This window comes from Geotrypetes seraphini, chromosome 1 (assembly GCF_902459505.1).
Source record: "Geotrypetes seraphini chromosome 1, aGeoSer1.1, whole genome shotgun sequence".
Taxonomy (NCBI): Eukaryota; Metazoa; Chordata; class Amphibia; order Gymnophiona; family Dermophiidae; genus Geotrypetes; species Geotrypetes seraphini.
Genome location: NC_047084.1, coordinates 70907461 through 70934087, shown reverse-complemented (window position 1 = coordinate 70934087; position 26627 = coordinate 70907461). Strand labels below are relative to the sequence as shown.

General features: G+C 43.3%; 1 protein-coding gene and 1 long non-coding RNA gene across 6 annotated transcripts in view; one reads left to right on the top strand and one right to left on the bottom strand.

Moving 5' to 3' along the window:
• The window catches only part of PRLR (prolactin receptor), a 311196-nt gene extending 307110 nt beyond the window's left edge, over positions 1-4086 (bottom strand). For 3 of the 5 annotated variants that reach the window (XM_033932893.1, XM_033932877.1, XM_033932901.1), the window contains exon 1: positions 3972-4086. The gene's annotated coding sequence lies outside the window, so the exon portion shown is untranslated. The remainder of the gene's footprint in view (positions 1-3971) is intronic. The other 2 variants (XM_033932896.1, XM_033932881.1) reach the window with 1 other exon arrangement.
• Positions 4087-4195: 109 nt separating this feature from the next.
• Positions 4196-26627, top strand: part of LOC117354997 — a 58661-nt gene continuing 36229 nt past the window's right edge. The window contains exons 1-2 of the long non-coding RNA XR_004538259.1: positions 4196-4320; positions 7225-7308. This is a non-coding gene — a long non-coding RNA (uncharacterized LOC117354997). The remainder of the gene's footprint in view (positions 4321-7224; positions 7309-26627) is intronic.

Below are 26627 nucleotides of genomic sequence, written 5' to 3'. Positions count from 1 at the left end.
GTGACGACGACGATCTGGCTTACACGGAAACCGACTCCTCCTGGGGTCCGCGAGAAGGGAAGGGTGGGGTGGCAAAGGACTTGGGTCCCGGGCGGCGGGGTCAGTTTTTCGGTTCGTCCTGGGGGGGGGAGGAGGCGGTCTTTGTACCCCAGTCCCGGCTTGTGGAGGCGATCGTCGGCTGGCTGGGAGCAGGCTTGTGGAGGCGATCGTCAGCGTGTAAAGAAACTTCCGTATTGTGAGGTGGCTATGACGTAAAACCTGCGCATGCGCACTCGAGTTTTCGCGACGGATCAGGGAACACGTTTTTTTAGTGCGCATGCGCGACCTATCATTTTATTATATTAGATAAATATAAATCTTGAGTCACCAAATTATCAAGATACTTATGATATATAGATTTTACAGATATTTAAGAGTAACTTACTTACTATTCAATAGCCAGGAAAAAAAAAAAGTTTCCCTAGTTGGTTTTAGCACAATTATATTATCATTCAAATTACTGAACAATACAGAAGGAGTTTTACAAAATGAGTAGCTAATTCTTCCCCCTAGTCTGCTGAACTAATTATAGGTCTTTTACTCATGAGTTTTTAGTAATCCATTCAACCAACAGGAATTTTACATGAATTGTGAAGCTATTGTTTCTTCAGTTTAGCATAACAAGGACCTTAATCCATCTATCTCTCAGTCTAGCCAGAGCCATACAGAGAGGGATAGAGAACGATAGATGCAAAGCAAAGATCTGTAGGTAGATATCAATAGAGACACATATATAAAGAGATTATGTGCCTACCATGGTAAATTCTTTTCCAGTAGATAGATGAGACATTCTAGACAAGCATCTCACTTGTCTAGAATGTCCCACCTACTGGAAATGAAATTATATGAATCTAATCTAATCCTTAGGTTTGTATACCGCATCATCTCCACGTTCGTAGAGCTCGACGCGGTTTACAGTAGGAGAAATAGGAAGGAACTACAACAGAGGGTTAGAGGTAGAACACAGTAGACTCTCAATTAACTGGCATTTATGGGGATTGATAAATGCTGGGTAAATGTAGTTTCTGGTTGCTTTTGAGTTACTATTAAAAATAGGTCTAACTAATGCTATACCCTATACCAGTGGTAGGCAAACTCATTAGTCAAAAGAGCCAAAGATCAGCAGTACAACGATTAAGATTTCTTTTGAGAGCCATACCCCGCACCCGCTTGACATCCCAATTGCCCGCACGTAGTCGAAATCGATTCATGGCAGAACCTAGAGAATGACACGGGGAAAAAAATTTGTCACCGTCCCTGCGAGCTCAGTCCACGTCCCCGCAAACCATCTGATCCCATCCACACAAGCCTCGAATAGTTTTATATTGAACTTATTATATTAAAGTATAAAAAGAAACAATATTCTGTACAATTGTCAATTTATAAATCTGCGTCTTCTCCCCACTCTCTCTTCCCCATTTCCCTTCAGCGTCCTCAGCCCACTCTCTCTCCACTTCCCTTCAGCATATGCACATAAAAATAAGCAAGCAATTTTATATCATTTTCATTCTATTCATTCATAGAAATTAAAGTCTAAATAATGCCAGTCACATAACATAACATGATTTTACAAAAATAATTCCCTGCACAGTCAAGCCTGCAAAAATTAATAGATGTCTTTCAACAGCTCCCCTCCCTCCCTCGTCTTTCAGCAGCTCCCCTCCCTCCCTCCCTCCCCCTTACCTTCGTGGCCAAGTCAAAATGATCTACCAACAATAAAATTTTATAAAACACAAAGCACACTGTACATAGAGAAAATGTTAATTATCATTTATATTCTTTGGGTTTTCAAAGAGGTCAAGGCAGATACTTTATGCAATGTCACCTCAGTAACAACTATACAAAAAAAGAACAAATATACCCCATCCCTTTTTACTAAACCACGATAGCGGTTTTTAGCGCAGGGAGCTGCCCTAAATGTTCTGCACTGCTCTCGATGCTCATAGACTCCCTGCGCTAAAAACCACTATTGCGGTTTAGTAAAAGGGATCAATAGTGCAAAATATAGACAGCAGATATAAATTCTCAAAACGGACACATTTTGATCACTAAATTGAAAATAAAATAATTTTTCCTACCTTTGTTGTCTGGTACTTTCATCAGTCTCTAGTTGCACTTTATTCTTCTGACTATGCACCCAATATTTCTTCCCTTCTTTCAGCCTCCTGTATGCTTCCTCTCCTCCAGACCTCATTCCCTCCCCCAACTTTTTCTTTCTTTCACCATGCCCCCTTCTTTCTTTCTCTCTCTTGCCCCCTTTCTTTCTGTATGTCTATCTTTCTCTCTCTCCCCGTGCCTCCTTTCTTTCTTTCTCCATGCCCCCTTTCTTTCTGTCTGTCTCTCTTTCTCTCTCCATGACTCCTTTCTGTCTGTCTCCCTATCTTTCTCTCTCCATGCCCCCTTTCTGTCTGTCTCCCTGCCCCCCTTTTTTTCTTTCTCCCTGCCCTTCCCCAAGCCACCACCATTGGGGAACAGGCCGCTGCCACCGCCACAGCTGGGGAACAGACCACTGCCGAGTTCTGAGCTCTCCCTGCTTCCCTTCCCTGTAAAGAGGACGCTGAAGCACCGGGCCGACGTCAATTCTAACGTCTGAGAGGAAGTTCCAGGCCAGCCAGGCAGCGATTGGCTGGCCAAGAACTTCCTCTCTGACGTCAGAATTGACATTGGGTGGCGAAGGTTGGTCAGCCCGGTGCTTCAGCGTCCTCTTTACATTGTCAGGAAGCAGGTTGGACACCCCTGCTCTAGCTAGCTGAGCTGCAAGCCGCACTCAAGTGGCTAAAGAGCCGCATGCGGCTCACGAGCTGCAGTTTGCCGACCACTGCCCTATACTATGCCATATTATAAACTGTTAAAAAAGATATAAGGCTGGAAAATGGGGTATCTCCTTGAAACAGCCCTAGCAAATCATGGATCCATGTTGGAGCCCCATTCAGCTATATGATAAGCTAAGTTATTATACTAATTTATTGAATCAAAATATTTAAAGTTTTATGAATTATGATTGAAAATCAAAATAAAATAAGAATTAATTTATTAATAGGACGGCGGCTGGGATATGACCAATGAGGAGGCTACCTACGTTTGAATTCTGTACTATGACAGATCTGATTCTGTACAGATGTAGCCACTGAGGTCTATTTCTTTCTATCATTGAAAACTATGAATTGAGTATATAAGAACACAAATGAATTGCTATTTGCCAACTAAGGAATACTGAAATTGATTAGATATATCAGAAAGAATTTTTGAAAATAAGCTTTTTGATCACCGTTTGATACATAACTAAATACGAACACTGATTTTTGATACTATAAATTGTTCCAGGCAAACTACTGGACATGTGGTAGGCAAAGCGTGGGCATACTCAGCTATGGCATGCCAAGTTTACACTTAAATTTCTGCCAGAAAATTATTTTATTTTCATTTTTATTGAAAGTATTACAGTATTTCTTTGATTTTTTTTTTCTGGTTGCTTGAGTTCCGGTTAATAAAGAGCCTACTGTACATATAGATGGAATACATACGTATACATATTGTACCAGAATTCATACAGTTTCCTATTATTTCTTGAAGGTACACAACATACTACTGTATTTACCGATTTATATAATATTTTCACTAGCTTCGCCGAATACATTCAGAATGTTTTAGGCACACAAATACAAGTTTTGCACAGCACATAGGTTAGCATCTGTTTCTGCAAGCTAGTTACAGGGCTGTTAAATAACATCCATTACTACTAGTTAAGGAGCAAATCTCGGCTCAGATTATTAAACATAATTGACTCTCAATCCTTTGCTTCATTGTTCTTCTGCTGAAAACGTAGATTCCACAAACCCTGCCATACGCTACGTTGCGATTGCAAAAAAAAAAAAACAAAACAACAACCAGGTAGATACGATCCGAGAAACAGGTTTAACCACATTACTCACTTTTTCCTGCTCAGGGAACGACTTCCGAGGTCCATAAGAAGTCCGGAGCGATTCCCGCTCGGACACATGAGAATCCCTCATCTGACACCCCCCCAACACGGAAGACGTCTTAATCCAGCGGGGAACGACTGCAAGTAGGAACGCGAGAGACGACGAAAGAGAGCAGACGTGAAAGGTTCTCCCCCTCTCCGCCAGTGGCACAGCCTGGGCGCTCTGCGAGGGCTCAAACTACCAGCACAGCCTTCCTGCGAGGGGCGGAGTCAGTGTCGCAACGTTTCTGTTCCTAGCTTCGGGCGAAACCCGAGTGTGTTCAGCCTGCAAAATGTCTGGAGCCTGCGAGTTTTCCAAGGTTAGGGAAGCGTATCATAGGGTGTGCACGACTGGGGGGGAGGAAGAAACAATGAGAGAAGAAATGGCATTTAAAAACCTCCAAAGCAATTAGGCATCCTTCCTACAATCTGCTGGCAATTAGAGTTCACAGAAAAAGACTATTTATTTTTTTTTGGTCCAGTGTCCTGAAGAAGGGTTTTCGTGGGCTTTCAATATTTTCTGAGGAAACCAATATATGCGTATCTTTTTTATGTGAAGTGCTCCTAACTGGAGAAAAAAGAAGTGACTCAGACCTCCTACTTCTCTGATAAGAAATCTAATTAAAATTTAGTCGGGACTGAGTACTTTGTGGGGGTAAATTTATAAAGGCCTTTTCAGAGGCATACACCAGTATATAGGCAGAGGAGTGGTGTGCAAAAGGGCTGGGAACCAGAGGGCCCAGTTTCAAATCCCACAACAGTTCCCTGTGACCCTAGCCAAGCTACCCAACCAGTGGTGTAGTAAGGGGGAAATGTCCACCCTGGGCGCCAGCATCCATCCTCTCTGTCCCCCTACTCCTTCCTGACCCCTCCCCTGCCACACACATGTACCCCTTCCCTCGTACATCTTTAATTTTGGCACGGGCAGCATCACAAACTTGTGCCTGCATCGGTGTTGGCGCTCTCTGACATCACTTCTGGGTCCAGCATCGGTGTTGGCGCTCTCTGACATCACTTCTGGGTCCTGCACCTTGGAAGTGATGTCAGGAAGAGCAGACATGATGTGGGCAGCAAGGTTGTGATGCTGCTTGCACCAGGAAAATTAAAGAGGTACAAGGGAAGTGGGGCACACGTGGCAGCGGGGGGGAGGTGCCACCACCCCGCGTGCCACTGTACCCAAACCTCCACAGCTCCTGGATGGCAAAGGGCTCTCTAGCATCTCGGGTCTGCCACTGACACTCAGTTGTCACAGTCCCATAAGCCATTCATAGTTTGTGGGCAGCTAGGAGATGCCAGTATTCCCCACATTCTAAATACTGCACCCAACCTTGGGCTAGATTCACTAAAGATAGCGACTCAAACGCTGTTGGCCGATTCTCCAACAGCGATTGATTCACTATCAAGTTTGCCATTGGATGCCCCCCTCTTCTGCCCCCTCCATGGCCCCGTACCTGGAAGTTGGGAGCAGGAGGTACTAAAAACACCTGCTCCTCCTGCAAGGACCCCAGTGCATCAGGTATACATGGGGAGGGGCCTAAGGCCATGATTGGCACAGATGCCTTGGGCTCCTCCCTTGGGAGGGGCCTGAGGCATCTGAGCCAATCAGGGACTTCATTAGGCTCCTTCCTAAGGAAGTCCCTGATTGGCTCAGATGCCTCAGACCCCACTCACTGGAGGGGCCTGAGGTGTCTGAGCCAATCAGGAAGTTAGGCCACTCCCCGTGTATCACATGATGCACCAGGAAAGGGCCTAACTAAGGCCCAGTGTCATCTGGAAGGAGCCTAAGGAAGTCCCTGATTGGCTCCTTCCTCAGTTAGAATACACATTTTTTGTGGATATCTTTTATTTCTTAAGTAAATCAAGGAAAATTTGTTGTTTATCTGCAATTACATCACTTTCTTTTCCAGAGGTAAATTAAAAAAAAGATTTGACATCGATATGTGAATATTTCTTAAAATTTTTTTTTTAAACCCATATCAAATAGCTCACATTATTGGGAGGGAATAGAGATAAGCGTAAGGCAATTATTTTTAGGTAAATTAAGGTTTTAAAAAATCAAAACTAATCATGATAATACATTAGTTTCCACTAGCACCTCTTTCCTTACTATAGAGAAACAGGAAAAATAGATTAATGCAAATATTATGACTTTAATCTGAAATTAATTTGTGAGTAATAAATCCTTCCAATTGATCAAGTTCAAAAAATATGTAACTTCTCAGTAAAGGTGACTAAACATTTACATGGAAATTTCAAATAAAAAGTGCCACCCATTGCTAAATAGTTCTCAGCCCAGCCAACCAACTTCCTAAATTCTGAGTTATTTTGCTACTGTAGCTGAAAAGACTGTTATTATATTTTGTTAAGTGTCAATGTGCAGAAACAAAATTCTATGGGCTCCTTTTATCAAGCCACACTAGCAGTTTAATGTGTGTAATAGCGCACGTTAAACCGCCGGCTGCGCTAGCCGCTAGCACCTCACTTGAGCAGGCGGTAGTTTTATGGCCAGCGCAGGGGATAGCGCGTGATGAAACGTCGTGCGCGTTAACCCCGCTAGCGCAGCTTGATAAAAGGAGTCCTATAGGTTGACATTGTTTCAGATCAATGATTGAGCCATATCCACATTATTCTTTTCTTGGTTGGGCTGAGAACTTTTCAGCACGCCTTGTAGACACAATTTTAGGACCAAATTATGTCCTAATTGGGCTGAACAAGCCACATCTTGGAAAAAGTTGCATTTTTTGACCAGATAAGGAAGTATTCTTATTCAGAAAATAAGCTTTCAGAACCAAACTCTTACTGGTTTCAGACATAAAGGTTACAAGTAATGTAGCTCTTTTAGAAATACTATCTTGAGAATTTTCCGGAAATGCAATTAGATTGGGACTTTCAGGAGCGCTTAAAACAGTTTTCCCCATCTGAATCACATTTGTTGGAAGGTAAAATAATCTTGAAATATTTATATCTTTTGAATCTAGTAGTTTCAAAACCTTTGAAAAATATTGGCTTGATAAAAGATCCGTAACAGGAAAATTTAAGAACCTCAGGTTTTAAGCTCTAGTTAATTTTTCTACCAATTCTAATTTTCTATGAAACATTAAACTGTCCTTAATAGTGGACTGACCAGTAGCATTCAAGGTTTTTATCTGGCTTTCTACAAAGCAAAAGATTTTCCTAACTGTTTGGATTTCAAGTCCGATTCTTCATTTTTTTTATTTCTGCAGTAACCTTTGAAAAGGTGCTTGGTTGTGACACAGTTCCTTTCAACGTGGACTCAATACAAGTGACTACCAACTACATCACCTAAGGTAATATCTGAGCCTTTGTCCGCGTCCTTCCCAGGGGTAATATTTTGCATATCTACAAAGGAAACCAGCTGAGGCAAAAGCAAATTTATATCCCCTGGTTCTCCAGAAACAGTCTCTTTTTTCTAAGGATTTTAAGACCCCTGAATCTTCATAGACCGTTTTGATCTCGAGTTGGGAGACTAAAAGATGAGGAGGGGTGGATCTACCTTCTGGACTAAGAAAGGGGCCAGGATCTAGTGAGGAGAAAGATAATTGATGTGTGCTGCCTACTGCTCAAGTTACATGTTTCTACATAGGACCTATATAATTTGGCCTTCCGCTTACCCCTTAATTGTGATGTCCAACATAAAAAAAGGCTCAGTTCTAAATTCTGCTTGTCGCATCTCCTTGTGGCTCCAAGAGGCTCTAAGGGATGCTCCCCTTAGGTCAAACCCCAATGGTCACGTGCCATTACTGGTGCTTGGCTTTATGGAGGCTACCTCTGACATCAGCTGTTCTGGGGTCAGCACCAGCAGTGCAGAATCTCTCAGTAGGTAATGGGACGCACTCTTCAGCACACACTTCTATTCCCTCCACCCAAAATATGATATTTTAATTACTAAAAATCTGTGAATTCTTTGCAGTATATGTTAATACTTTATTTATTTATTTATTCATTCATTCATTTAGCCCGTCCTCCCAAAGGAGCCCAGAATGGGTTACAAGATTACATTCACAGTATAAGTAAGACAAACTTTGTTGGGAAAACAAACTTGGTGTACATAGAGGTAACTTGTTTTGAAGCCAATAAACAGGATATCAGAGTCTGAATAAAATAGAATAGAATCCCTTCCCTCTGGTCTACTCCACTCTCTTTTCTCTGTTTACCTGTACTCTGAGCTCCTTCTCGCCCTCTCCTTTCTTCTATCACCCATCCCCAGTCCTTACATCAGTCCCCAGGCTACTCCAACTAGCTCCAGCATCCCCTGCCTCCCTCTCAGTCCCAGCCTCTGTGTTAGCCCACTGCCCTCAGTCCCACTTCCAAATTAGCCTTCTATACACATCTCTTAGCATCTGCCCTTTCTCTTATCTGCAGTCCTCTGTTAGCTCTAAGCCCTCCTTCACCGTTGTCCTAAATACAAAATAAGTACCTTTAAATAATATGTTAAACCAGTGTATCGCAAACTGTGTGCTGTGGTGAGATTCCAGATGTGCCACAAGAGGCACATCATGTAGGTGAGTCAGTCGGCACCGGTGCCTCTCCTCCTCGCAGGTGCCTCTCCGTACCTCTCCACTGGTGTAGTCATTTTAGGGTTAAGAAGATCAGGGCCCCGTCTGGAGGGCCTCCATGCATGCACAGTTATTGACGTGAAGACGCCACACATACGTGTGGCATCATCGTATAGATGTCCATGCATGTGCCGAGACTGTCGTATCGTGGCCCTGAGTTTAGTGTGCTGCGGCTTGGAATGGTTTGTGAGACACTGAGGTTAAACCATTTAGATTGTAACCCATCCCCTTTCCTTTCTCTCAGCCCTAGCATCAAACCTTTCTCCAGTCCTAGTATGAACTTCTTTCTACCATACATCACAAAACCACTGGTGAATGAAATAACCTTGTAAGGTTATATTCTATTGGGGTTAAAAAGCCTCAGAATCTGGAGTTATGTACCCAATTTGGGTTATATTGTGAAAGTCTTAACATACTCCTGTTCATGTCACAGGTTTTCACCATCCCTCCCCCCCCCCCCCGCCCTAATTTTATTATTTTTTTCTTTTCTTTATTAAACTTATTCTTAAATTATTTTTTTTTTAAACTACAAATTCTCTATTCTTGCCTATATGTACCAAACAGCCAATTTTTCTCATACTGCTGGTTTACGTAATAGTTTATTTCAATATAGAACCGGCAGACCAGTGCAAAATATACTTCAGAAATGGTGATAACTACTGCATTCTGTATAAATCAATAGATCATCAATCGGTACTTATTTTGAGAATGCTCTACTGTCTTTTATGAGCTTTTCGTTTCACAAAAATAGCTGTTAAAGTGAGCCGTGAGCCGTTGCTCTTTGAACTAGCTTTATTCTGACGCTGCCTGCGTTTCACGGGGCCATCTCCACTCATGCTGTGTCAGGAAAAAATTTGGCAATGGTATCTTATGAATGCAGTGCAACTCTGTGTGCCAATTCTATTCTATTCTACCATGCCACATTGTCACTATTTACCAACATGAGTCCCCTTTTCTCATCTCTCTATATGCCTTCTTCTGCTCTCCCCAGCCATGTGTCATCCCCTAGCCCTTTCTCCCTTTTCTCCCACAGCCCATATCAGCCTATAACCCTTTTGTAGGGGTGGTTACGGATGATACCAATGTGTACAAATAGGTGTATAGATAACAACAGTGCATCTATGGAATAAACACACCTGATCACTGGTCCCAAGGCTCCTCTTATATACTGAAAAAAAATATATGAACCATCAGAATACCATAAAGTATAATATATGGGCATAGTTTGATTGTTTCATGGGGGGAGGAAGTTAGGGTATAGCATAGGAGCCAGCTCTGTGGGTGCTTGAGCACCCCTAATATTAAATATGCTCTTTGATTATATCCAGGGATAGGTCATTTCAGTTGAGTTTAGTACCTCCAATAATTTTGAAAAGTTGGCGCCTCTTTCCAGCCTATCATGTCAGATTTAATGGCTTTTAGCAGGACCTCATAATTTGAAGATTAAAGAGATGCCTCTAGCATACCAAGGGTGGAGTGGTAGGAGTGGTCCATCCCAGGTAAAGGGATTTGGTGGTTACTAGAATGGTCACAGAGCTCTGGTCCTTCTGCCCATGTTGACGGCTCTCTCAGCCCCTGACCACTCTAACGACTTCTTTTGCTGGGGCAGGGGACCAACAGAGCTGATGACTGTCTGCAGGTAGACCACAACCCCGCAACTGCTGCAGCTCCTCCTACTGCCTAGAGGAGGGGGTGCTCTGCCCCGGGTAGGCAGCAAGCTGAGTATTATTTATTTATTTATATACTGCCTATCAATGGAGGTTGTCTAAGCCACTGTTCTTCAACCGCCGGTCCAAGGACCGCTGCCGGTCCACAGGAAATTTCTGCCGGTTCGCGCAGGGGCGGCAAGATTAAAATGACCATAGGTCCGTTTTCAGACCTCCTGTCCCGTTGTCCCCACACACAGCTTCGGGACAGCGTCCCAAAACTATGCTCAGGGACAACGGGACAGGCAATCATTTCCTGTCCCTCCCTCCTTCCTTTCCCAGGGTCCCCTTCTCTTACCGCCCTGCCGCTACTGCTAAAGCCGACAGGAAGTCTTCCTTCCGACATCAATTCTGGCTCATAATATCCTCTCCAATGTCAGAATTGACGTCGGAAAGAAGATTTCCTGTCGGCTGTAGCAGCAGCGGCAGGGTGGTAAGAGCAGGGGAAAGGAAGGAGGGAGGCTTTTTTTTTTTTTTTTTTTTTATTGCGGGACAGGGAGGGAAGGTGGTAGGCAGGCTAGCAGGCTGGCTTTGGCCAGGGAAGGAGGAAGAGAGGTAGACAGGCAGGCAGGCTGGCTTCGAGGCTGGGGGTGGGACAAAGTGTAGAAGGCAGTGAGAGGGACATGGGAAGGATGCACTGGGGGCACTAAAGACATGGAAAGGATGCACTGGGGGCACTAAAGACAGGAAGGGGCACTAAGGACATGGGAAGGAGGCACTGGGGGCACTAAAGACATGGGAAGGAGGCACTGGGGGCACTAAAGACATGGGAAGGAGGCACTGGGGGCACTAAAGACAGGAAGGGGCACTAAGGACATGGGAAGGAAAGAGGGAGGGAATAGAAAGGGACAATTCTTGGGCCTGAGTGCAGAAAGAAAGAAATGAAAGAAAGGATACACAGAGAAGGAAACGCAACTAGAGACTCATGAAATCACCAGACAGCAAAGGTAGGAAAAATGATTTTATTTTCAATTTAGTGATCAAAACGTGTCAGTTTTGAGAATTTATATCTGCTGTTTATATTTTGCACTATATTTGTCTATTTTTCTATAGTTACTGAGGTGACCGAGCTCATGGAGATGGGGCGGAAACGGTGTTTTTAAATTTTAGTCCTAGTAGTTTGCCGGTCCACAAAATAATTCTTTTATTTCTGCCGGTCCACGGGTGTAAAAAGGTTGAAAAACACTGGTCTAAGTGGTTTACATTCAGGTACTCAAGCATAATTCCCTAACTGTCCCAGTAGGCTAAAAATCTATCTAATGTACCTGGGGCAATGGAGGATTGAGTCCAGGGTCACAAAGAGCAGCACGGGCTTGAACCCACAACCTCAGGGTACTGAGGCTATATAGCTCTAACCACTAGGCTACTCCTTCCACTGAGAGAAGCCAAGCTATACCAGATCACTAGTCCCGGATTGCTACTGTAAATTTAGAGATTATTTGCAATCTCAGGCTAGTAAAACTCCACACCCTAGGCATCATATATGAGTCACAAGATATAACCACTGACTTAGAACAATTAATGATATAATGCGCTAAAGTCCCCAAAGTTCATCATCAATTCTAACAACATAGATAGAGATCTAATAGGGTCTCTCTCATTATGAGCATACAAAAAAAATCATATGTGTCTCCCTGCCTATACATATGTCTTGAATCATATTTGTATATCTAATGAGTACCATGAGAGGTTCAACAGCTATAGCAAACAAGAGAGCAGCCCTACCGTGTGTCACAGCCTAGATGAAGTAGGGCTGAGACCCAACTATCAACAGAAACTGATATAGATGGGAATAAGTACAAATTCTTGATCTAATTAACAAAATTGCTGCCAAACTCAAATCCAAATCATAAGAACATAAGAATAGCCTTACTGGGTCAGACCAATGGTCCATCAAGCCCAGTAGTCCGTTCTCACGGTGGCCAACCTAGGTCACTAGTACCTGGCTAAAACCCAAGGAGTAGCAATATTCCATGCTACTGATACAGGGCAAGCAGTGGCTTCCCCCTATGTCTTTCTCAATAACAGACTACGGAATTTTCCTCCAGGAACTTGTCCAAACCTTTCTTAAAACCAGCTACACTCTTACCACATCCTCCAAAAGCATTTTCTACATCCCTTAAGAGTATTGCCGACTCAATCTTCAACTTTGAAGAAAAATGATATAATCAATCGCTGAATATCTGAGCCATATCTTCCTTTTATGAAGTCCATATGGTCTGGATAGACAACTTGAACCAAAAAATTTTCAATATACATACTCAAGTTGTTTGTAAATATTTTATACTCAGCATTTATTAATGTAGTTATCCTGTAGTTGGCCTGTAGTTAGTGCATAATTCTAGGTCTTTACTTTTTTTATAGGACTGACCATGACCAACCTTAGAGATAGATAGTCTCTCATCTGGTTGCATAACTTGGCTGGCATTGATTGCATTCTGCTAACGTATTACTCTCCAGTGAGAAAATAGTCTTAATTATCTCTTCCAGCATATTAAGCCTATAAATAAGCATCTTAGCCTCTTTGTCAAATATGCTTCTATATAATTCACAATAGAGTACTGTGATACAGGAAGCTGGGAGAAATATAGTATTTGGCAGTATTCTGTCAACATCAGGGATTTCCTCTAAATTAGATACTAATGTGCCCACGTTAGTCTTTATCAGCTCACTGTTTTACATTCATATACTGTAACTGCTACAGTGGCACATTATTTGTTCTATTAGCAAGTTGTAGGTGAGGTGTGGCTTAGTGGTAGAGCTGCTGCCTCAACACCCTGAGATTATGGGATCAATTCCCAGCACTGCTCCTTGTGACCCTGGGCAAGTCACTTATTTTGGCCCAAATTCACTAAGCAAACCGATCGTGTACCGATGGGTTTACGAGCCCTTTGCGACCAAATTTCCCTCCAACCCCATTCACTAAAGCCTGTAGTGATCCTCCCATGCAAATTAGCAAAACCCCATGCAAAATAGCCAAGCGATTGATTCACTAACAATTGCTTGGCTATTTTGAATTGGGTTTTACTATTAGCAAACCTGATTGCTGTAGACCTGTCGGTAACTGAGTTACCGTCAGGTCTGCAGGTTTTTTGACAGGCCTGCCTGTCTTTTTTATTCATTTTTTTCCATGGCACAGATATTTTGCATGTGTTACACACGCAAAATATCTGCCCCATAAAAAAAATTAATAAAAGACATGCAGGCCTGTCAAAAAATAATGTACCCCCACACACAAACGTGCCCCCCAAGCATGGCCACCCTCGCCCCCCTCCCGGCACAGCCCATCCATCCCTGGCATCAAAAAGTTGGGAGCAAGAGGGGTGCTCATTCCCTCCTGCTCCTAGGCCTCCCACCTCCCCGCCCACCCCTGGTCGGCCCAGGAGGTCGGGTCCAGCCCGGCCCGGCCCACCCCGGTACCTTTACATTTTTGGGAGAAGGAGGAGTGCCCGGACCCTCTTGCTCCTTCCGACAAGAAGGCTGTTATCTTCGGGAGCAGGATGGGTGCCCGGACCCTCCTGCTCCTACGCCAATCTTCTGGAGCAGGAGAAAAGTCCTCCTGCTCCTGCTCCCCGGACCGCCGCTGCATAATAGCGGCCTTAGGCCCCACCCCGGCGCATCATCTGGTGCACGGGGAGGGGCCTAAGGCACTGTTTGGCTGAGGCACCTCAGGCTCCTCCCAGGCAGTGCAGGCAGGGAATGGCAGCATAGAGCAGGAGAGTCCAACGAGCAGGCAAGAGAGATTGGGGCAGGGCAGGCAGGAGAGATCGGGGCTGAGCCCTGACAGCAGTGACAGGAGGCTGCTTCTCCTGTCACTACTGTCAGGGTGTGCACATGAGTGGGGATCGCTCTCTAGTGATCCTGGCTGTGGGTAGGTGGCGTGTTAACGATCGTCCCCATTTACATGCAGGCCTTTAGTGAATTCGTCGTCCGGCATGCAAACAGAAACGGATCGCAGACGGTTTGGAGGTTTAGTGAATTTGGGCGTTTGTATGTGGAGTAATGGAGAATTAAGTACCTATACATATGTAAACTGCTTTTAATTTATAACTACAAAAAGGCAGTATAATCCACTTTCCCTTCAAAGACAGAATGTTTGGTCAACTTAAATAGTATTCAGTTTGTACAGACTTCAAAGCTACAAGATCTACAGTACTTGGGCCCAAATGCACAAAACTCTACGACTATCTAACGATCATTGCTAAACCCATTTAGCAATGACCTAATTTGCCAACCCATAGTACAAAATGGCCCATCGTATGCTTTTCCATGAATTTGCTTATTGGCTGACTCTTCCATGCAAATGAACATAAGAACATAAGAAATGCCTGCACCGGATCAGACCTTGGGTCCATCTAGTCCGGCGATCCACACACGCGGGGGCCCAGCCAGGCCTACCCTGGCGAATACCTTAGTTACTCGTAACCCTCAATGTGTCTTTCAAGAAGATGTGCATCAAACTTGCCCTTAAATCCTTGAATGGTGGTTTACTCCACAACCTCTTCCGGGAGAGCGTTCCAGGTGTTCACTACTCGCTGTGTGAAGCAGAACTTTCTGACATTTGTCCTGGCCCTGGCCCCCCACAGCTTCAATCTATGACCTCTTGTCCGAGTCACCTTTGACAATATGAATAAAGTTGTTTCCTGCTCTATTTTGTCGAATCCTTTCAGTATTTTAAAAAGTCTCTATCAGATCCCCTCGCAGTCTCCTCTTCTCGAGGGTGAATAATCCTAGTTTTCTGAGGCGATCTTTGTAGCTCAAGTTCTCCATACCTTTTAAAAGCTTCGTCGCTCACCTCTGCACCCTCTCCAGTAGTATTATATCCTTCTTTAGGTAGGGAGACCAATGTTGGACACAGTATTCCAAGTGTGGTCTTACCATCGCTCTGTAAAGCGGCTTTATGACATCTTCAGATCTATTCGTGATACCCTTCTTTATCATGCCCAACATCCTGTTTGCTTTTTTTGCTGCCGCTGCACATTGAGCCAACGTATTAAAATGAGGTTATTAATATTAAACCCAGCCCCCCCAATTGATGCGCTAACATCACTTCATTATGCTCAAAAAATATTGATTAGTTTAAATAACCCAAAAAAGCCAGCAGGTGTTATCAACAGGTCTACCATATTGCCGCCTGAAAGAATAGAGAGGCAGGATGGATGCCTACTCCCTCCTGCCTCAGAAACCCAGACTCCCACGCTCCTAACCCCCAATGCTCCCAAACCTCCACCCATGAAGATCATGGGCAGGAGGAATACCCATTCCCTCCTGCCACTGGGTGGCCCCCCACCAAACTGACCCCTGATGCATGGACCCCCACCCATGCCTCAAGCCCCCCATGCTGTGACCCCCTCCCACTTATGCCATGAACCCCCATGCCAGGACCCTTCACCCCTTTCCCGACCCCTGTACTTAAAAAAAGTCAGCAGGAGGGATGCCAATTTCCTCTGGCCTTGGCCACGTGGCCCCTCCAGCTCCCCCTATGCCTCCTGCCCCACCCCCATACCTTATAGGAAGAGATAGCAGGCGGTTTGCCCAGTCCCTCCTGCCCATCAGGCCCGCCTCTCCAAAATGTCAGACCTTCCCCTTCCTAGTGCAACCTGGGATGAATCAGGAGGGGCCTAAAGCCCTGATAGGCTCTAACTCCTAAGGGCCAACCAGGGGAGAGGCCATAGGTGTCTGAGCCAATCAGGGCCTTAAGCATCCCTTCTACTGTCTCTTCTTATAATGTATAGGGGCAGGATGGGAGGTATGGGGGGAGCTAGAAGGGCTGGGGGAGGGGATCGTGGAATGGGGGGGGCGGTCCTGGCATAGATGGGGATCCTCATGGCATGGAAAGCGATGCAGCATCGGTGGAGGTTGTGGCATTGGGGGACGATTCAGTAGGGGGGCCACCCGGTAGCAGGAGGGAGTGGGCATCCCTCCTAAAGGTAGCTGTGTAGCTGAGGAAGGAGGTAGTGGGCTTCCCCTCCTGCCGATTTTTTTTTTTTTTTTTTTTAAGTTTGGGGCCATCCTCGGGAGGCTATAGTGAACCAGCCTCTGAATGTGAGCCAGCTCAAATAAAATTACAGCGCCTAACCAAACTTACCTGCTATAGGGTACTAATCTCTGAATGTGAGTTAACTCAAATACATCTACAACACCACCCAATCTATCTTCTACAGTGAACTAACAAAAATGAGTTGATATCTCATAACAATTCTCTGCCTATTGATTAGCACCAGACAAACCAAAGCCTACTTCATCCTTCCCAACAGTAGATCAGATAACCCCTCAGAACACACAGTCCCATCATGGAGGCACTATATGATAAACTGTGCTGATCACATGCACTGGGTAATCCCAATGCTGGTTGGACCCTCCAGACACCAAAAACCACACCACACCACAATCACATCACTAAACCAAACCTGGACAAACTAATAAGAATCCTAACCACTTACACTAATGAAGTCATACTCACCTCAATTCCACATGGATATGTTTAAGCGAGATCAGTGATCAACAACACTGAAATCATAAAAGATCTGCTTGATGAATTACAAGGATACCAATGTAAGATGACCCCAGATTACAATTACTGAATTGGTTGCAGTTGGGCAATACTGCACAAATCATCTTTTCACATCAAAATCATGGAATCTATAACTCTCACCTCAGTAGAACTACTAATGGTAGAAATAAACAGCGACTCTTCCCAACACCCCATCTGCTAGAAGTGAAAGTGGCTAGAAGCTGAACTGCATTTCTCACATCATCTCAAGAACCACAGTACTATATGACTCCAATTTCATCATAGGAGACCTCAATCTCCACCTAGACTCAGTCTAAGATTCTCAAACCCTGAAATTCCTTGACCTCTTAAATGAGCTAGACTTTAAACCCTTGTTTCAACAACCCACACATGAAAAGGACCATCAGTTAAATCTGCATTTCAGCAAAAAGCACAAGCTACCTAGAATTTATTCCCATCCAAAGTACCTTGGTCAGACCACCTACTCCTAGAATTCACCATATTGTGGAAAGAGATATTAAAAACCAACTCCCCCGAGTAGCCTCTTATTATAGAAACAAAGTAGTCCCTGAATCATACTGGAATGAAATAGATACCTTATTACTATCCTTCCCCATTCTTGACTAAGACTTCCTGGACATTTGGAAAATGATCAATGAACAAATCCTAAACACACTAGCCCCACTCAAATGCAGCAAAAAAATCCAAAGATCATCAGAGAAGTGTTTTGATTCAGCACTTATGTCCCTAAAAAGAGCTTACCATCAAGCCGAGCAGTACTGGCATAAACACCCCTCCACAGAAAACAAAACTAAGTGGCGGCAGAAAATCCTAGAATATAAATCACTACTAATGTATAGGAAGAAAGAGTACTATTCTATATAGATCATCACAGAAGACAATCTTAAAATCAACAAATTGTTCTCAATATTAGATAACCTAACCAACACAAACAAGATCACAAATGGTGATAATCCTTTTATCCCAACAGCCTCAGAACTAGCTAACTATTTTCAAACAAAGGTTCAGTCCACATGAGACCAGCTACCCCCACCAATCCAGATAACCCCACCACAACAAAACCACCTATGAAAATACCAGCAGAAAGATCTTGGAACGATTTTGAAGAGATTAAATTCAAAGACACAAAATGGCTTCTCTTAAAATACTCCAGAGCATTCTTTAGCCTCAACACCTGCCCAGTTCACCTGATCAAAGCAGCCACGCCAACAACCATGGAAAAATAATTCAACGGCTCAACTATTGCCTAAAAACTGACTGGCCTTTTCCCCAAATCAGGAGGAGGAATTGTCTTAACAACCATTCTGAAGAACCCAAAAGTCAGCCTCCAATCTCCATCTCTCTATTTATCAAAATTAAGGAAGGATATGTCACAGAGCAACTTGATTGCTACTTACAGTGCTTCACTATCTTCCACCCTTCACAATTGGGATTCAGGAAAAATCACAACACCAAGATGGTGGTCACAGCACTGGTAACATATGGCAAAGAAATACTAAGCAAGGGTCACAGAGCAATCATAATCCAATTCGACCTAAGCAGTGCATTTGATCTAGAAGACTTTGATCAAATGTCTGAGATCTTCAGTGATTTTGGATTTAGCAGTCCAATCCTCTCCTGGTTCCAAGGCTTCCTAACCATTCGGCACTATTCTGTATGTAAGGATGGTGAACTTCTTGACAGCTGGCACCCTCTCAGTGGGGTACCCCAAGGATACCCATTTCACCATCTGTATTCAACCTTCTAATGCAATCCTTGGGAGCCAACCTAGTTCTCACACAAATAAAACAATTCACCTGTGTAGACATCATAATGATCATGCTACCTGTAACAGCTGCATTAACCAACACCCTCACCAATGTCAAAAAATGTGTCCACATCATAGAAAACTGGACCTCAGCCCACCACCTCAAACTAAATAAGAACAAAACCATATTCTTTTGGCTAGGACCCTCAACTGAACCACGCTACATTCCAAAGATTAAAGTAGATGACATAGACTTTTCACTAGAACTACAATCTTGAATCTTAGGAGTAGAAATTGATAACCACTTATCCATGAAGAACCATGTACAATCAATAATAAAATAATCTTTCCTTGTGATGAAAAAGCTAAGATACATCAGAAAATACTTTGAAACAGAGGTTTTCTGAATCTTAGTGCAATCCCTAATCCTATCTTGATTAGACTACTGTAATGTAACACTAGTTCTTTGCTCTAAAGTGTTGCTATTGCAACTACTAGTTCAAAATGCAGCAATGAGACTCATATATGGACTATGGAAATCAGAACACCTAAAGCTCTACTATATAAAACTACATTGGCTGCCCATAACCACAAGGATCAAGTTTAAATTAGGCATCACTTTCTTTAAAATCCTGACAAGCAACACCCCACAGCTATCTAACAGGCCCACCTTTTTATCAAGCTGTGTTGCTGAGCTGCCCATAGGATTAGAATGGCAGCTCAGCATTAAACTTGTGCTGCTTGGTAGCACGGCTTGATAAAAGGGGGGTGGGGAAGGAGAGTTGGCCATCCTACTCCAGTGTGTCTCCAAAAGATATTCTACGAGAAATCTTTTCCACTTAAATTCCCAGGATGCAATAAGAACAGAAGCTAAAGACCAGAACGCAGAGTATAGCATTCTAGGAGATCCTGCTGGTACCCAGGGCCAACGAGAAGAGGCAGATGGAGCTGCAAGCAGTCAACACGTGGATGTGGTGCTGGTGTGAGGAAAAAGGAGTCCGCTTCGTTTGCAACTGGATGATGTTCTAGGGGAAGAGCAAGTTATTCAGGAAGGACAGACTCCACCTCAGCAGATCCGGAACGAGGATACTTGCAAGCAACATCAAGAGAGAAGTTGAGAAGTTTTTAAACTAGAAAGAAGGGGAAAGCCGACAGTCGACCGAGAGAGAAAGAGAGCATGGTTTGGGAACCGATATACCCGGAGGATACCATGCAGGAAGATAGAGGGGAAGACTCATCGGATCACAGGCAAGACAGATCGAACGGGACACAAGAGGAAAGGAAATGCAAGAAAGGAACAGGCTGCAAACTCAAGTGTATGTACACGAATGCAAGGAGCCTAAGGAATAAGATGGGTGAATTAGAAGCTATGGCACAAAAAGATAAAGTGGACATCATCGGCATCACGGAAACATGGTGAACTGAGGAAAACATCTGGGACATTGTGCTACCGGGATACAAACTATACCGCAGAGACAGAATGGCTCAAAAAGGTGGGGGCATTACCATATATGTCAAAGAGAGAATTGAATCTACTGGAGAGAAACGCCACAACAGACGGATAAGTTAGAGTCTCTATGGATCAAAATTCCGGGAACAAATGGACTGGAAACGAAGATCAGCATCTACTACCGAACCCCAGGGCAGTCCAAAGAAACTGATGGAGAAATGATGGACAAGATTAAACGCAACTGCAAGGGAGGCAACGCAGTTATCATGGGCGACTTCAACTATCTGGGAATAGACTGGAACCTTAGCACCTCCGGCTGTGCTAGGGAGACCAAGTTCTTGGATGCTGTAGGCCAGGGATGTCCAACCTGTGGCCCGATGGCCGCATGCAGCCCCGTGAAGTATTTTCTGTGGTCCCGGTTGAGGGCAATGCAGTGTTTTCCTCTGCTGCCCCCGGGTGTTTACAGTCTTGCCGGCTCCCTCCTCTGTCTTTCTGCAGCATTTGCGTGATTGTGTGGCCCCAGAAACATTTTTTTTTTTGGCCAATGCAGTCCAGGGAAGGCAAAAGGTTGGATACCCCTGCTGTAGGCGATTGCTTCCTGGAACAACTTGTCAAGGAAAATACAAGAGGAAATGCAATTCTGGACTTAATTCTTAATGGACTGCGAAGACCGGCACAAGGTGTAGAAGTAGAAGGGACGCTGGGAAACAGCGATCACAACCTGATCTGCTTTGACATGGATGCAAGGGTGAAACATCAGTCCAGAATGACAGCCACAGCACTAAACTTCCGAAAAGGGAATTACAAAAGGATGAGACTCATGGTGGTGAAGAAGATTAAGAAGAGGATAAGCACTGTAAAAACGCTAGAGCAAGCTTGGTCCCTTTTTAAGGACACAATCACTGAGGTACAAAATCTATATATACTGCGTATGAACAAGGGATCCAAGAGAAAAAAAGAACAAGGAACCAGTGTGGCTCACTGTAGAGGTGAAGGAAGCGATCAGAGACAAGAAAACTTTGTTTAAGGAATGGAAAAGGTCAAGAACGGACGAAAACAGGATAAGCACAAACATCAACGCAGGTGTCATAAGGCGGTAAAAGGGGCCAGAAGAGGCTACAAGGAAAAAATAGCCAAGGAGGCAAAAAACTTCAAGCCGTTCTTTCGATATATTAAGGGGAAACGACCTGCAAAGGAAACGGTGGGACCGTTGGATGACCATGGAATAAAGGGAGTGCTAAAGGAAGACAAAGCAATCGCCGACAAACTGAACACATACATGAAGAAGGACACGGTACTACTTGAAAGGGTTCAGAGAAGAGTGATTAAAATGGCTAAGGGGCTGGAGGAGTTGCCATACAGTGAGAGATTGGAGAAACTGGGCCTCTTCTCCCTTGAAAAGAGGAGACTGAGAGGGGACATGATTGAAATATTCAAAATACTGAAGGAAATAGACTTAGCAGATAAAGACAGATTGTTCACCCTCTCCAAGGTAGGAAGAATGAGAGGGAACGCTCTAAAGTTGAAAGGGGATAGATTCCGTACAAATGTAAGGAAATTCTTCTTCACCCAGAGAGTGGTAGAAAACTGGAACGGTCTTTCAGAGTCTGTTATAGGAGAAAACACCCTCCAGGGATTCAAGACAAAGTTGGACAAGTTCCTGCTTAATTGGAACATACGCAGGTGAGGCTGGACTCATTTAGAGCACTGGTGCTTGACCAGGGGGCTACCGCGTGAGCAGACTGCTGGACATGATGGACCACTGGTCTGACCCAGCAGCAGCAACTCTTATGTTCTTATGTTCCTACTGGGTCAGTCCAATGGTCCATCAAGCCCAGTAGCACGTTCTTCCGGTGGCCCATCCAGGTCCCTAGTACCTAGCCAAAACCCAAGGAGTAGTAGCAACATTCCATGCTACCAATCCAGGGCAAGCAGTGGCTTCCCCCATGTCTTATTCAATAACAGACTATGGACTTTTCCGCCAGGAAATTCTCCAAACCTTTCTTAAAACCAGCTACGCTATCTGCTCTTACCACAACCAGATAGCATAGCCGGTTTTAAGAAACTTTTCCTCTAGGAAATTGTTCAAACCTATCAGGCAAATTAACTTATCCATCTAATATCAATTAGTAAAATGCTGGAACCAACTAACACTTACACTATGATCTTGTGACCACTCTCTCAGATTCAGAAAACTTTTAAAAGCATTTCTATACCAAGACAGCGAGTATACCCTGAAGAAACTAAAATGGTAATTGTAAAAGCACATCTCTAGACTGTCTAATGCAGTGTCTCTTAAACTGTGTGCCATTGCACAGTGGTGTGCACCAAAGAGATTCCAGGTGTGCCACGAGAGATTACAGAATTTTACTTTATTTTAAAAAATTCCCTTCATAAGTATACACTAGAATAGATGACATGTGCATCACGTACGCAAGAGTCTGTCAATGTTATGAGCATCTGTGTGCATAAGAATACAACTGCCCAGACAAACATTGTTCTTTGACATGATTGGTCCTTGAAAATTAACGACAAGTAATTTTATTTTTGTTTTTATATGCAGAAGTTATCCTAACTTAAGCAACAAAGCAATCATGCCTTTGTTACCATTTGGATCTTCTTATCTTTGCAAACCTGGATTTTCAGCTCTGACAGATATTAAATTGGCAAAAAAGGGAATAACTGCAGATTTATTTATTTATTTTCTCATTTATTTAGCCCGTCCTCCCAGAGGAGCCCAGAACTGGTGGATGATGAACTGTGTGTTTGCTTGTCAACTATTGAGCTGCGCTTTGAGTTAATTTGCACTAAAAATAAGCACCTCTATCACATTGATTAGCAATTCTATTCTCTCTACTTTAGTTTCACCATTGTTACAATTACCCATACATAGCTTAAATAACTTTAAATAAATAACTCTCAAATTTAATTTTTTGTTGGTTTTGCAATTTTATAATTTCAATTATAATGTGCTGCAAAAAAACATTTGCTCCATTTAGTGTGCCAGAGCTAAAAGGTTTTGAGAGACATTGCTATAATGCAAGCCCTGGGACATAACAATGAGCCAATGATGACCTATTTGAGCTTGTAACTATGTATTTGTAACTATGACTTAACTGTATTAGTAACTGTACTGATCTATTTGTACTTGCAACTCTATTGAATGTTCGTGTCAGACTGTCCATTGTAACTTCCTGGGTAACTAATCCAACCACTTAAAATGTAATCCGACCTTGAACTGAATAGGTAAAGGTGGAATATAAAATCTGGAAAATAGTGGTGTGAATAAATTTAAACATTTGAGGTTAATGTATTAGTTATTAACCTGTGATCTCTTTTCCTTGTAAAAATAATCTAGATGTGGTAGCTTGAAGCCAGCACAGTTTGAATCTGATTCAGCAAGACTCATTTGTCCTCCCTATACAGCCATATGTAGAGCTAGTACGATGCTGAATGGGCAGGACTTTATTCTATATAAATTAGAGTGTAGGTATGATTCATTAGATGAAGCTCCAAAATAATTATCGGATGAAATCTTGCCACCCAAACTTAGTGCAAACCTTCTGTGAAACCAGAGAGTTTTGATTATGCATGTACATAATTCTTCCCATGCAACCCTAGAATGTTTGACCCCTATTTTTTTGCACTATAATGAGATGCATAAAAGCAAGGGTGCTCAAAAGGTCGATCGCAGTCGACCAGTCGATTGCAAAGGCAACGCGAGTCGATCGCGTACAGTGTTCTTTGTGTTTTTTAAAATTTTATTGTTGGTAGATCATTTTGACATGATCATTTTAAAAGTAGCTCACAAGCCATAAAAGTGTGGGCACCCCTGTATTAAAGCTTCAGGTCTAATATTTACTTAACATGCTTACTATACTGGAATTACTACGTATTTAACTTCCTACCTAACCAGGTTCACTGAGAATTCTTTCAGTTCCTCCGCATCATACCATTTCTGCTTCAGTTGCAGCAGGGGTGCCCACTTTTTTGGTTTGCGAACTACTTTTAAAATGACCAAGTCAAAATGATCTACCAATAGTAAAATTTTAAAAAAACACAAAGCACATTGTACACAGAGAAAATATTAATTATCTTTTATATTCAGGTTTTTTTTTCAAAGAAGCCAGGGCAGATGACTTTAAAATATGAATGTCACCTCAGTAACAGCTATACAAAAATAGACAAATATACCTCCTCTCTTTTTACTAAACCGCGATAGTAGTTTTTAGCGCAGGGAGCTGCACTGAATGCCCCACACTGCTCTCGATGCTCATAGGCTCCCTGCGCTAAAATCCATTACTGTGGTTTAGTAAAAGGTGGCCACAGTGCAAATTATAGACAGCAGATATAAATTCTCAAAATGGACACATTTTGATTACACTAAATTTAAAATAAAATCATTTTTCCTACCTTTGTTGTCTGGTGATTTCATGAGTCTCTGGTTGCACTTTTTTCTTCTGACTGTGCATGCTTTCTGCCTCCTGCATGCTTTGTCTCCTCCAGACCTCATTCCATTCCCCAACCAACATCTCTGTCCTTCCATGAGTCCAACTTTTTCTTCCTCTCTCTCTCTGCCTGCCCCCTGCCACCTGACTCACTCCATTCCCTCCCCCTTTTCCTTCCTCTCTCCCTGCCCCCTCCCCTTTCTTTCTTTCTGTCTCCCTATCCCCCTTTCATTCTGTCTCCATGCCCCCCTTTCTTTCTTTCTGTCTCCCTGTCTGTCTTTCTATCTCCCCGTTCTACCTCCCTGTCTTTCTGTCTACCCTTTTTTTCTCCCCAAGCCACCACTGGGGCAGTCGTCGGGAAACATGCCCCCAAGCCACCGCCAACATCTGGGAACAGGCCCCCTCAATCCACCACCGCTGTTGCTGCCAAGTTCTCCCAGTTTCCCAACGCCGCAACAGGCCAGCAGCCTTCCCCCCAACGTCAGTTCTGACGTCGGAGAGGAATTTCCGGCCAGCCAGGCAGTGATTGGCTGGTCCGGAACTTCCTTTCCGACGTCAGAATTGACATCGGGGGGGGGAAGGGGGCTGGCTTGCCCGGCACTTCTATAGTCGCTGCTGGCCTGTTGTGGCATCAGGGAACAGGGAGAACGCAAAGGCAACGCGAGTCTATTACGGAGCCCAGGATGGGCTCCGCAATCAACTCACATTGCCTTTATGATCCACTGGTCAATTGCGATCGACCTTTTGGGCACCCCTGAGGTACAGTATAGCTCTTGTATCTTCTTTCATAAAGACCAAAGCCTTTCTACTATGGCATATTCCTCCCTAAGTGCCCCTTTTGCTCCTTCATGATCCAACGGTCCTGCGGATTCCTTCACAAGCTTTCTGCTTTTGATATACCTGAAAAAGTTGTTAATATGAGTTTTTGCCTCTTTGGCAAGTTTCTCTTCATATTCTTTTTTAGCCTTCTTTATCAATGCTTTGCATCTAATTTGCCAGTTCCTATGTTGCTTCTTATTTTCTTCATTTGTATCCTTTTTCTACTCTTTGAAGGATGTTCTTTTGGCTCTAACAGCTTCTTTAACGCCACCTTTTAACCATGCCAGCTCTCGTTTGCTCTTCTTTCCACCTTTGTTAATATATGGAATACATCTGGTCTTGGCTTCCATGATGGTATTTTTAAATAACATCCATACCTGATTTAACATTTCAACTTTTGCTGCCAGTCCTTTTAGCTTCTTTTTAACCAATTTCCTAATTTTATCATAGTCACCCTTTTGAAAATTAAATACGGCTACAGTAGATTTTCTGATTTTGAAAAGTCAGAATTTGGACATTTCACACTGCAGTTTATCCAAATAGCAAGGTGTGTGTGTGTGTGTGTATGTGTATTTTGGCCTTGTTTTAGACGGCACTAAGGAGGACCCAAAAGTTGGAGGTCAATAACAATTTTTGAATGGGAAGAAATGTTCATGTCTAAAATGAAAGATGTTTTTATCTAGACCTGTTTCAGTTACATCCAAATTACAATATGGTGCTCTGAATAGCTGAACACTTGGAGGGATAAGGCATGTCCCCTCCTTAATCCCCCAGTGATTGCTGTCCTCTCTCCTAGTAGTGAAACCAGAAAGGAAAACCAGGCCATATGTCAGCTGCAGGTGTTATGACTATTTTGAAGAAAGTAGCAAGCAGATTTGGTTAAAATAGGTGCCATAACTAACAGCTTTAGTAGGTGCCCTATTATAGTATTATCCTCCTTGGGGTAATTTTAAAAAATACAGCTTATATTAACACAAGGGGAGTCTTTTCCAAGGTAAATGCACCAAAGCTCATTCAACTCATATGGGCTTTGGTATATTTACCACAGCAGCATCGCTACTGTGGCTTTGTAAAAGGGGCCCAAAATGTTTGTTCAAACCAGTTTACATGCAAACACATATAACACTCAAATACAACTAAAAAACAAACACAAAGGTAAAATATAAAATATCCAGCTCTCCAAAGTTGCTTTAAAGTCTCATTAAGCTGTGAACAGCCATGTTTATAATTTCTTTTTAAACTGTTTCACATTATTCTCCAGCCTTAGCTCAATAGGTAAGCTGATCTACCAAACAGGCACCAAAATAGAGAACATTCTGAATCTCAACTTTTTTCCTTTTCATTT